This window comes from Anomalospiza imberbis, chromosome 10, assembly GCF_031753505.1.
Source record: "Anomalospiza imberbis isolate Cuckoo-Finch-1a 21T00152 chromosome 10, ASM3175350v1, whole genome shotgun sequence".
In the NCBI taxonomy this organism is placed as follows: Eukaryota; Metazoa; Chordata; class Aves; order Passeriformes; family Viduidae; genus Anomalospiza; species Anomalospiza imberbis.
This window is the reverse complement of record NC_089690.1, coordinates 11,235,365-11,248,219: the sequence shown is the minus strand read 5'-3', so window position 1 is coordinate 11,248,219 and position 12,855 is coordinate 11,235,365. Positions and strand designations below refer to the sequence as shown.

Sequence of the window (12,855 nt, the reverse complement as noted above, 5' to 3'; positions counted from 1 at the left end):
TCTGATATCTCCCCAAATAAAAAGGTCTTCCCACAGCAGTCCAGTGGTGACACAGGAGAAGAGCATTGCGTCCTGCTGCAGAGATCGGTGGGTTTTGCAATGGCCTTAAGAACCTCACACCACAGGACTACAACCCACCCTGGTCTTGCCAGGAACAGAAGAGTTTTCTCAACCTTTCCCAGCAACCTGCTTCTGTGTTTTGTGACAGGACAGGACAGAGCATGTTGCCATTTTTCCTGCCTGTGATGCAATTCCAGTGGCGTCTGATGAACTTTTTGCGCAATTCTGTAGAACTGCACCAAACACCAGCTTCTGTGGCTGCAACCGAAGGAGCCAGAGGCCAGGGAGTACAAACCCAAGCTGCAGCAGAAGGCTTCACCCAACTGCAGCCACCCAGTGAAAATAAAAATAAAAGGAGAATAAAATCAGTGAGCAGGAGAGTTACCAGCTCAGAAATCACACTGCAGCTAGAAAGCAGGCAATCAGAGCAGCCAGAAGGCAGCTGGAGAGCTCTGATACATCCTCAGCACTCCAGGAACTTCTCACGAGACCAATATACTCTGAGGTGCTCTTAATGTCTCCATAAATTAACATTTTAATAATAACTCATAGAGTGGTTAGGGAAAATGATCCATCACAGCTCTTGCTAGAATTTTTTTTTAAGGACTTAACTTGAAATGTTCACTTTGTTTTAAATCAGAAATCATTCACTTTTCCTTCCAGAGCACTTTTTTTCTTCGAACTTTCACCTTCTGTCTATGGAGGAGCAAAGAAAAGTGGGGTGCGGGGAAGCACAATCATGGAAGTGTCACATGCTCTTAACATCAAAGGGGGTGGAAAGTTTAATTTTTTTCATTTGATACTGGTCACAAGTGGCCTGTCAGAAAAAAAAAAAAACATGAATATTTTTATATAAAACACCTTTTAATAAAACACCCTTGCCAAAGAGACCTCAGCAAGGCATCATTCCCTCCTGCCTTTAGCAGCATGGACTCTGCAAAGCCCACGCACTTTACCAGCAATTATAAAACCAAAGACAGATGTCAAGTAATTAACGAAGAGAACTGCACTCAAAGTAACTACTAACAAAGCACACCTATTCTCAAAGACACTGTACCAATTCTACAGAACAATGCTGCATTTTCTAGGAAAAATGCCTTTGTCCCTCCTAACCAGAGGCCTCTAGGGAGAGGTGATAGGTTTTTCTGCTTTTCATGGAGAAGTCACACTACAGCCTGCAGAACAAAAGCGCCCTTCGGAACCTTGCAACTAAGTGCTCTGACTGCAAGGGAGTATCAAATAAAGCAGTTTCTGAAAGAGAAAATAAATAATTTCAGCCAAAGTACGTTTTGCATAGTATTTTCTTTCTGTAATTCTGTCCCAACTCAAAAGCATTTGAGAGCCCCAAAAAATGGGATACAGACACAGGAAGGCTGGCAAAATCTGGAGTGGGCTAGCTTAGGAAATGCTTTGGTTCTATGCCATATGGACTTGGAGATGAAGGTTGATTGATGGGCTTCAGAGCAGAGCTGGTGCTCAGGAAAGGGGCTCAGCTCTCTGCTCCCAATCACAGCGTGCCCACAAGCCCTGGGTCCCTGCATCATCACACAGCAGCATTGGACAAGGCTGCTCAATGAGTTTGCTGGGTTTTCTTATGGGGAAAAATAGATGTACAGTTCAAGTAAATTCAAAGAATCCAAAAGGCAGACAAAGGGCAGCCTGAAAAAGCAGCTGCAGAAAAGTAACAGCAAAAACACTAATGGAAAATGGGAAAAGGCCCTTCAACCCCCCAGGAAACACTTTTGCTTTTCAGTATGTGCAGGAGTAAGTCAGACAAAAGGAGGAATTACTGTAGCATAAACCATCTTGGTGCCACTTAGCCAGGGCTTGCACAGTGTCTCTCTGACCCTGCCCAAAGGGGAGCCTCTCCTGCACAGAACTGGTCAGCCCCAGGGACAGCCCTCCAGAGGAACAGAATGTGACACCTAGGCAGAAAGACAGGCCATGGCTTTTGGAAGTCCAGCCTTTACTCCCCAGTAGGAATAACCACATTCATGGCAATTTTCATCCCCAGACGGCTCCCAGGAACAGAGCAGGGAGGAATCCAGCAGCAGTTTGATGATGAGCACCAAAAGCAGCTCGCAGCACTTTCCCTGCTCTCGTGCATGCTACGCCACACTCATCACTTCAAACTCAGGCACACTGACCAGAGGGCCCCAACGCCGTCCTTGGAAAAAAACATTCACATCTCTCCTGCGGGCAGGGAGCCCAATTTGTCTTGGCAGCAGCTCCCAAACAGCCAGGCACATTTCAGCAGGAATCAAGCAGAGCTGAAGCCTGCCCTGCAATCAGGGATGTCACAGGAGCCATAGGTGTGACCCAGTCACTGCATCTACTGGTGACAAATCTAAGGCAGGGATCTTCAAAATCAGTGCTGGAGTCCCACCTGTGCCAGGGTAGCTGCACTCACCAGGCCATCGCATGCCTGACAGCAGAGCAGGCTGAAAGGAATTTGTTCTGAAATATTTCTATAACAAAAGTAATTTATGTCATCAGAACTACAGGAAATGCTGAAATTTGAGTGGCCTGAAAGCTTTTCACCAGCTAGAATCACAGCAGATATTATACACCTGCTTTTGCAGAGAGGAACAAGAATTAAACTAGTGGGAGTCAGATGGAAAAGCCGCCCTGGTGAGAGGTGTCTCCTGTCACCAGCACAAAGGATTTTCTGCCTTGCTTGGTCAGACCTGACCATTGGCACACAGCTTTACATCCAGAGCTACTGACTACCCTGAAGGACAAAAACACCAAACCAAAACCAAACACACAGCAAGAAAACCTGGAAATAGTCTTCTTAACCAGTGGCTCAGCCAGCTCACTGCCAGCCAAGGACATGACACCAGGGTCCAAGGTGGCTCCATTTGCCTGTCGCCCACCACGGCCCCTCCCTGGCTTCCTGCCTGCACATCCAGGCCAAGGGCTGCAGCCTGATGGCTTTTTAATAACGACATTTTACAAAATCCCCAACACGGGGATGAACAAGCTCAGCAGTGTGATGCTCCAGAGCCACCATGGGAGGTGATCCCAAGCTAGTTCTCCTTCAATGAAGCAGCACAAATTGCAGAAGCAAGGCTGCCCTTCCAGGAGCACCAAGAGCTCCCCAGGGCAGAGATGGCAGCAGCCTCCCCTCAAGCTCAGTGGCTCGGGAAAAAGTGTGGAGACTTTCATTCACAGTGAGTCATTCCTGGGAGCTTCCTTGGTAGTGCAAGATTTGCCAGTGCCAGTGCCAATGTTTGGGACACGGAGGTGAGATTTCCAGGCAGGGAATTTGTGATTTGCTATTGGCATTTGCATACCATCTCCTGGCATCCTTTTGGCTCAGCAGATTTAACGCTAACAATGAGAATTCAGAGGAAGAAGTTTTTTTTCACCCTCACAAAAGAAAGAAGTGCAATCTAGGCATGTGGAGAGAAGTTGGGGGGGGGGGGGCTTGAAAATGTACCTGAAGAAATTTGTAATCCCCTGCTTCCCTTTGCAGTTCTCCTGGGGGCCCCTCAGGACTTGGAAAAGCAGAAATGCTACAGATCTTGCACACTGCTCTGCTGAGTCCAGGGTGCCACTGATTATACTCTGCCACCAATTTAGCAGGCAGAGCACACTGCATTTCATACACTGAAAATAAATGAGCTCTCTGTCACCTCTACAAAATGTGCACACCTGGACAAGTCAAATAAGCAGCTAGGACTATTGCCTAGAGATCTGTGGAGTGGGCTGGAGAGGGGCAAGTAGAGCCACAGCTATAAAATCAAACAGCACAGATTACAAATGGATCCGTGCTGGCCACTGAGCAGTTCAAACACTATAGCTACAAGAGCACTTCTGTGCTCAAGCAAAAGGTATCCAGCTAAGATAGTCTATTTTTTATGTGTGAATAGCCAGGGAATGAAAAGTTTCCAACCGTGCTTCAAAGAGAGCTGAGATCTTCCATGAAGCCAGACACAATGCTTCTATTTTGGACAGCTATGTTATAGTGAAGGGAGAGTTCTGAGAAACACACACATATTGTGCTACCACAAAATAAACTGAAAAACCAATCTTTGCACAGAAGAAAGGAAATCTGCAATCAGTGTGGCCCAAAGACCTGAGAAGACTTAAGGAATCCAAAGTGAGATCCCCCTCACTAGAGAAGTTCCAATTAACTGTCACGGAACACTTGGAGACATCTGACAACAAGCATTTAATTTATACATTCTGCCTCCTGACCTTTTTAATGGTTTTACAATGTAAGCAGCTCCACTACCCTCCCTAGGAGGTTGTTCCACTGCCCCAGTGGACACAGCAGCATATCCACACTGTGCAATGACTGCATAGCAGCAGCCCCAAGCTAGCTCAGCACAAATCTCTAAATCCAGAGAACACAATGCAGATTTGAGCAGGTTTTCAGATGGGCTTAATGCCTTTTTCAGGACAGGCCCAGGTCTCTCAAACGGCAGAGCAGCTTTCCCAGGAGGTGTCTCTTTGCAAGCCCAGCCTGGTCCAACCAGTGCCCTGCAGCCCCACTCCACATCTCCCTTGTGGAGCCAGGGGCTGCACCCAGCCCTGCTCAGTGCCACCTGCAATAGGCTCTCAGGGTCAAAAACACTCCAAGAGCTTCTTTTCTTAAGTTCAAGCCCTTACTGGCAGATATGTACCTGCTCCTTCACTTCATCTCCTCCCCTCACAGCACTAAGTGCTTCAGCACCAGATTCTCAGGATGCCTGCTCCATATTCAGACAACATCCTTCCCTTCTTGCTCCTCCAGAGAGGGACACAACAGGCAAAATTCTTCCAAGTAACACCATGCTCCAGAGCACATCACTGTCTTTCACTTCCCTTCCCAAGAATCTGCTTTCCTGTGGTGCCACAAATTCCCCAGGCAGCTGCAATGTGTCCAGCACTACCACCAGGTTTGCCCAAGGAAAGTGGGGAACCCCAGCTCTTCCTGAGGCATAAGAGAATGATTTCCTCAAGTGACTCTGAGTATCCTGAGATGAGCAACATATTCAAGGGTAAAAGCAAGTCAGATGAGTTTTTTCTTTTTCAAGTTTGGGCCTCACAGCATTTCCACACCTAGTACTTATATTAATCATGTTAATTTAATCCCATTTAACCTTACAAGTAAAAGCAAATAAGAATAAGACATCAAGATACTTCAATCCCTGTCCTGCAGCTCAGACAGGCTGCTCCAAGTGTGCTTTATACATCAATCAATTTAAAGCAATATAAAAATAGAAAGCCCAGGAGCTACCAGCCTCCCCCAAGACAGCACCTCACTTAAAAGCAGCACTCTGGAGATCCTTCCAGCCCTCCACATTCCCAACCCACTTGGTTCTCCTGGTGACCATCAGAGCAGCTTTCTTTGGCATACCTGTCCCTTTCTGTCCAGCATAGTATAGTTGCATTCTGCAAAGGGGACTAGAAAAAGCTGTGTACACACAGAAAAAAGGAGGAGAAGAGAAACAAGAGTGAGACAATCCTTCCCCCTGTGATATGTATTCCTTTTGCTCCCCACATCTCTAACATTTTCCTCTGCAAATATTCAGTTGCACCATCACAGGGAACTTGCTCAGGCTCTGCCTGCACGGGCCCCATCAGTGTGTCTTGAAATTCAACCTTCAAAGAACAGCACCCTGAAATTTGAAGTCCGGGAGCCTCCTGCTCTGTGACCCATAGCCCCTACATAGTGGGAAAGCTGAGATGGAGCTGCAGGCAGCAGTATGCTGTGACTGTCATCAATATTAATTATTTGGGGAGAATATGATTGGTCTCACAAGGGCAATGAATTCATTTCTCCAGCTGAATGACAAACAAAAGGCAATACATGCGCTGCTGACATTTCCAAAGGCTACGAGGTGCAGAGACACAAGGAAATACTGCTATGCACTAAAGCCCTGCTGCAAAGGGCCAAAAATCTGAAAAGCCTCTGAAATTTTCATTTCTGAGCACCTTCAATGCCAGGATATAGATGCCTTCATATTCTCAAATCTGTGCTGACCCCAGCCCTGGGCTGGCCCACATCTCTGCATTGAGAGGAAGCAATCACTGACTATCTTTGGGAAGTTGGTGTCGTGGTTTGACTCTGGCCCAATGCCAGGCACCCACAAAAGCTGGTCGCTCACCCTCCCCTCCCGTGCCACAGCTGGGCAGAGGAGAAAAGAAATTAATGAAGGGTTCATGAGTTTAGATAAGGTCCAGGAAAAAACACTCCAAGGGCAAAACAAGCTCAGCTTAGAGGTACAAAGTGAATTTATTACCAGCAGAGTCAGAAGAGGAAAATGAGAAGTAAAAGAAAGCCCTTAAAACACCTTTTTTTCCTCAGCCTCCGCTTCCTTCCCATCAAGAACACAGGGAGACAGGGCATGGGAGGTTTTGGGTCTGTTTGTCACTGAAATTTTCTTCTGCTGCTCCGGGAGAGGATTCCTTCCCCTGTGAGACCGTGGGGTCCCTCCTACGGGAGACAGTTCTCTATGAACTTCTCCAGCGTGGCTCCACTCTCATGAGCAGCAGTCCTCCCAAACCTGCTGCAATGGGAGTCCCTCCCAGGGGCAGACAGCCCTCCCAAAACTGCTGTGGCATGGGTCAGTCTTCCATGGGGTACATCCCCCAAGGCCAGGCTGCTCCAGCCTGGAAGCAGGGCCCCTCTCTCCACTGGGTCTCCCACAGGATCAGAGCCTCCTCCAGCATCCACCTGCTCCAGCATGGGCACCTCCCCAGGGGCTGAAGGTGGATCTCTGCATCCCCTGTGGATCCCCACGGGCTGTGGGTGGATCTGTGCATCCCCTGTGGATCCCCACGGGCTGTGGGTGGATCTCTGCATCCCCTGTGGATCCCCACAGGCTGTGGGTGGATCTGTGCATCCCCTGTGGATCCCCACAGGCTGTGGGTGGATCTCTACATCCCCCGTGAATTCCCACGGGCTGTGGGTGGATCTCTGCATCCCCTGTGAATTCCCACGGGCTGTGGGTGGATCTGTGCATCCCCCATGGATCCCCACAGGCTGTGGGTGGATCTCTGCATCCCCATGGGCTGTGGGTAGATCTGTGCATCCCCCATGGATCCCCATGGGCTGTGGATGGATCTCTGCATCCCCATGGATCCCCACGGGCTGTGGGTGGATCTCTGCATCCCCACAGGCTGTGGGTGGATCTTTGCATCCCCCATGGATCCCCACAGGCTGTGGGTGGATCTCTGCATCCCCCGTGGATCCCCACGGGCTGTGGGTGGATCTCTGCATCCCCCGTGGATCCCCACGGGCTGTGGGTGGATCTCTGCATCCCGTGTGGATCCCCACGGGCTGTGGGTGGATCTCTGCATCCCCCGTGGATCCCCACGGGCTGCAGGGGCTCAGCTGCTTCACCATGGTCTCACCAAGGCCTGCAGAGGATTCACGGCTCCAGCACCTGGAGCACCTCCTGCCCCTCCTTCTCCACTCACCCTGGCGTCTCCACATTGTTTCCCTCTCCTCCTCCTCTTCTCTGACTGGAAGAAAAACTGCACCTGCCCCACTTTGAATTGATCCTCTTCCCAAATGTTATCACAGAGGTGCCACCAACCTCTCCAATTGGCCCAACCTTGGCCAGCAGCATGTCCATCTTCAAAGTCACCAGGGACCAGCTCTGCTGGACATGGTGGAAGCTCCAGAAGCTTCCCACAGAAGCCACCTTTGTGGCCCCCCATCACCACCAAAAACCAGGCTGTATAAAACCCAACACAGTTGGGTTGAGTTTCCCTCCTGCTCTTTGACACTTCATGTCAGCAACTACAGAGTCATTGCACCTGACAGATGAGGGGGCAAAAAAAATGTCTAAGGGGGAAACATTACCCTGCTGGACTATTCAACAGGGCTGAAATGCAAGGTACAGCTCCCCTGTGCAATGGGAGAAAAGGAAGACACAGCGAGCCTGGAGAAAAGTGTTTCTAGCTCTCCATGGGGTCAGGGAGTCTGTGTGTGTGAAACCTCCCAAGGAGACAGAGTTAAACAGGCTCCCGAAATTCCACACAGCAGCATGAGAGAGGACAAGGAAGGAGGAGAAAGGTAAATGCACTAGGGTTATTTTTTTTAAGAGAATGGATATGGGGGAAATCCCATCCAAGTCCATAGGGATGTTATTCCAGTGGAGTCTGAGTTCTGTCCTTCAGTCACCCCAACGCATCCGCTCAAATGCAACCAGCACAATTTGCTAGAGCAACACATTTTGGGATCCAGCAGCACATCTGTGTTCATTCAGAGAGGCTGGGTGCCCTCAAGACCTCCACAGCCTGCCAGCTGGGCAGCAACATCCTCCTCCCACTACCCACATCCCTTCTAAAACAAGGGCTGGGAGGTATCTGTGCTTGAAGGAAGAGGGGCTGTTTCTCAACAGAACAAATCAAATTATTTGTATTAGAGTGAATTTGCATGGCTCTTACTGACAAATTAAGTTTTTTTTTTTACACATCTCAGAACTTTGACTCAACAGATTGCTAATAAATCCATGTAGGTGGGGCTCTGGATGTTACCATAGTGGGAGGGAGGTGAGGTTTTACTTTTTGCAACAGGACTAACCTGAGAAAAAATAACTAGGAATTTGGACTCCTTACACTGCCACTTACTAGGCTCCTATAAGTCTCTAAGGTTGAAGATTTTAAAACAGTCTCTAGTCTAGGGTAGAAATATGAGTTTCTGACTAATAAACATGAAATCTGTATATAGGCATTAATCACCAAATGCAGTGCATGAAAAATTGTAGTGCCTCCCTGCTAATCAGGCATTAGAGAACTTAAAAATGGCTGGCCCCTGAACTGAGTGCATTAGTAGAGGCCTCTGAAATCCGTGCCTCTGTTTCTCCAGCCACATTTAGAACAGCCTCTCCCCATCTCAGACCACAGCAGTGCATCTTAATATCTCTAAAGTGCTTAGAGATGCTGAGATGAAAGATAACATATGAGAGCAAAGTATGGATTAATTCCCTGTGCTCAAGAGTCAGTGGAGCTGATGGGGCTAGAAGTAACACATACCCACCACAAAAACCTGGGGTTCTGAGCCTATCTTAAATAGTAACTACTTAAGGAACAGGTCCCTTGGAACAAGTAATTCTGGGGCTGGGAACCCAAGTAATTACACAAGTAATTTTGTGCTCCATAGTTGGACACATGGAGCCCCAGCAGGCAGGAAACAGAGAAATGCAATACACTACCATGAAAAATGGATGCTTTTCCAGAAGGTCTTCAACCTGTTCCTATAGAATTTGGTGGTGGGATTTGAACTCATTTCAGTTATAGCTGTTCACTTTTTAACAACCACCACATAGAGAACATGACCAAACATAATTTGAAAAGCTATTTCAATTTCTATTTGTTTTTATACATTATTAAAAATCCAGTTTAAATACTGCAAAGAAAACTTTAAATTGAGCAAGATAAGTTTTGGCATCCTTCCAAGTAGAAGGCAAACCCCAAAATGCTACTGCAAATCCAACAGATGGGCGTTATTTTTCACGCTTTAAAATTTCATTCCTTTGCACTGAGATTAACTGCAATTAGCTCTTTATTTACATCTAAAACAAAAAGTAAAATGATAAAGAAAGGCAGCTATAACCACAACTCACAGGCAGAAAAAGGCCAAAAAAAAGAAAGCCAACAAAAATTCCCTCTGAGAAGAAAACATGTCTTTCTTGCCAAGCAGTATAATTGTTACAAATATACAGTTAAACAATTCCACAACATCCTGTCAGCACTAAGGATAAACATTAAAGTCACAATTTTGCAAGCCTTTACGCAGAAATTAATCAAATACCTAAGAATCTTCCTCAGAACACTGGGAAAATCTCACATCCCTCTAAATAAACAGCATCAGGCCTAAGATAGGCAAGATACTCCACTACATTTTTATTTCAGTAATGCAAGGGATTAAAGAAAACTGTGAGCAAAACAAACAAACAAACAAACAAAACAAAGCAAACCCAGCAGCTTTCCCAGATAAAGAGGGAGGTATTAAAACTTACTCTTTTTTCTTTACTTTTATTTTAAAGCCCTCTTGTAGTTCTGATAACACCTTGGCTTAGTAAAGCTGAAGAGGCTTCTTAAGTATTTGTGTAAGAGAATGATTCACGTTGTATCTTCATGTTCCAGCTGCAGCACAGCAAAGCTGTCCAGGGAGCTGCGTGGGGAGCCCAACTCCATCCCCTGACCTGGCACTGCCAGGCTGCACCCAGGAGCTCCCAGCTGCACCCAGAGAGCCGCTGACCCACAGCCAGCGCTGCAAGGGTTAAACAGCAGAGCTTGCCCAGCCTTGTCTAAACAAGCTGTTAGCAATGAAAAAGAGTGAGTGGGCTTGAAGGCAGCCTCAAAAGCTCCTGAACCAACTCTGCCATGGCAGCTCAGGGCTCTCAGCAGCCATGATGGACACGGGATGGGAGTGCTGCAGCATGCAGGGCTCCTGCCAGGCAAGGCAGTGGGTCTTCTGGGGGCACCTAGGCAGAGCTGGTAGCTCTTGATGGCCCTACTCGGAGTGGGATTTCCAAGCTAATGGCTCTCTGGCACCTTCCTAGAGCTCCCAGGAGAAGGAGCCACCTACCACTTCCCTGCCTGAGCCCAGGATTCATGGAAATGTCTCATTCTCTGCTGCAAATAGAGTGTTTAAGTTAACAGTCTCTTTTTGTTAACACATGTAAATGTAAAAAGACTCCATAAGAATCAATGTAACTTTTTCATCTAAATATCAAGTCAACACATAAGAAGACAGAGTAGAGGGAGGGAGAGAAGAGGAGGGAGGAAGAGGGAGGGAGATCCAAACACCAGGGACCTTGAATCCACTCACTGCAAAAGTTAAGGACTGAAATAATGTCCATTTACTCATATGATAAAGTGAAGCTCTCACTTTCTCACTCTCTCCTTCTCTTTCCCTAACGCTCTCAGATACTTCTATCTTTAGCCAATTATCCTTGCTGTAATTTTCTTTAAATTGTAATTGGATAATCATCCAGACTCAGAGGAAACCTTTGTCAGAGGAACTCCTGGGGATATACTCCCATTTGAGGAAACTGAGAGTTGTTAGATTAACAAAGGACTAACTAAAGACATGATTCTTCACTTGTAGTGAAAATACTGTTTTACAAGCAACTATTTTTAGAGAACCCTATAACAAAATACACACACTTTTACACTCGTTTTCCTGTATTTTATTTTCTGTAAAATCAGACTCCTAAATTATGAATATCATGTTCTGTGCATGTGTCTTATTGGGACCTCTGAGGCTGAACACAGTTAACACAGTGGCCAAGATCGAAATTCCCTAAAGCACAAGCACCACTGAAGTAATTTCCCCAGATCAGTTCCCTTCCTGCACTCTCTCTGAGCTCATCTGGCTCAATCGCGTGCAAAAGCCTCACACAGACCAGCGCTGTGGCTGAGATACGTCAGATTAGCCCTCTGCCTGGCAAAAGCACTGCTGTGTGCTGGGGGGGGGGGGAGAAATCCTAAAATACCTCCCAAAAGAAGAAGCTGCTTTGTTCCAGTTCAGCAGTGAATCTCAGCCGCACGTTTTGCTGATGGTGGAGCAGAACAAAGCAGCTACAGACCGTGGATGGCAGAGCCCCACCTGCACACAGCCCCCGAGCCTCCTGCAGGGTGTGGAGAAGGGTCAGCTCAAGCATGGCACACCTGAGCCAGCTCTGCCTCCTTCTGCCTTCGCATCTGTCCCACTTTGCCCAGCCAGAGATGCTCCAGCTCACCTGCAGGTACAGAGCTGCCACCAGCCAGGCTGCATCAGCCTGGCAGCACAGAGGACACAGGCTCTGCTCATGGGGGCACTGAAATCCATCAGCTGTGTCAAGAGAAAGAGAGGGGAGGAAGGAGAAGAGCAGAGCTCCACTGTAGAACGTGTTTTAGTTCCCAGATAACGTGGCGCTGTTCACAGATTTCAGCTTATATAGGCTTTTCCCTATTTCTATTTTTATTCCCAAAGCACTCCCCGTTACTGTATGGTGAGAAAAAAAAAAAAAAAGACATGAATGCATTCACATGCTGATAGAATCTTCCTAACTGTCCACCTGACTAATGCAACCTGTGCTCTGAGAGCCAGGCTGGGGCACCTCCTCTCCCACACCACCAGTCACAAGGGCTTTATGACAAGTTTTTGCAAGTCAGAGTCTTGCTGAAATGAAATGGGAGGACACTTTACAAGAGAGGGGACCCAGGGAAGAAATATGAATCATGTGCCTGCCAAAATAACCAACAGAGAAATCCAAACAGAAGTGAGAAGAAAGAATAAAAACTCAAATTTTGGACTCTTATTCTGAAGGAATATAATTCTTCCTCCCTAGAGCTAGCATCTGGTTCACGCAGGTCTTGAAGGAATAAGGTTAGGACAAAATCTTTCTGCCTCATTCTTCCTGAATGCTTATTTTAGAGCTTAAAATTACAGCTCTGAGGCCAGCAGGGAGGCATTTCCCACACCTCCAAGTATTCAGGCTGCTACACCACTCCCCCTACCCTCTTAAGTCTCTCTTATCTGTGTGTGCTTTGTGGTGCCAGGTGTTTTTGGGTAGCGCTACCTGACCTGGGGAGGAGGCTGCTGGAGCCCAGAACAGGGCAGTACTCATCTCCACTGCACGTGCTCATGCTCAAATGCAGAATACCTGCACAGACCAACAGAGTGGGGAAAGGGAGAGCCCAGAAGTGTTCAGATACAAGCTTTCCTTCCACACCCTGGAGGGATCAGAGGACTTTCTGGACTCTGGGGAGGCATGGACAGACATCAGCAAGCATCATATCAAATGCAGACACTTTGAACTCAAGCTAGAAGCAGAGACCTGGAAAGCAATCCCAGGGCTTTGT

General features: G+C 47.4%; 1 protein-coding gene across 3 annotated transcripts in view; it reads right to left on the bottom strand.

Moving 5' to 3' along the window:
- IL1RAP (interleukin 1 receptor accessory protein) overlaps nt 1-12,855 on the bottom strand; it is a 51,337-nt gene that overhangs the window by 36,274 nt on the left and 2,208 nt on the right. The window lies entirely within an intron of this gene.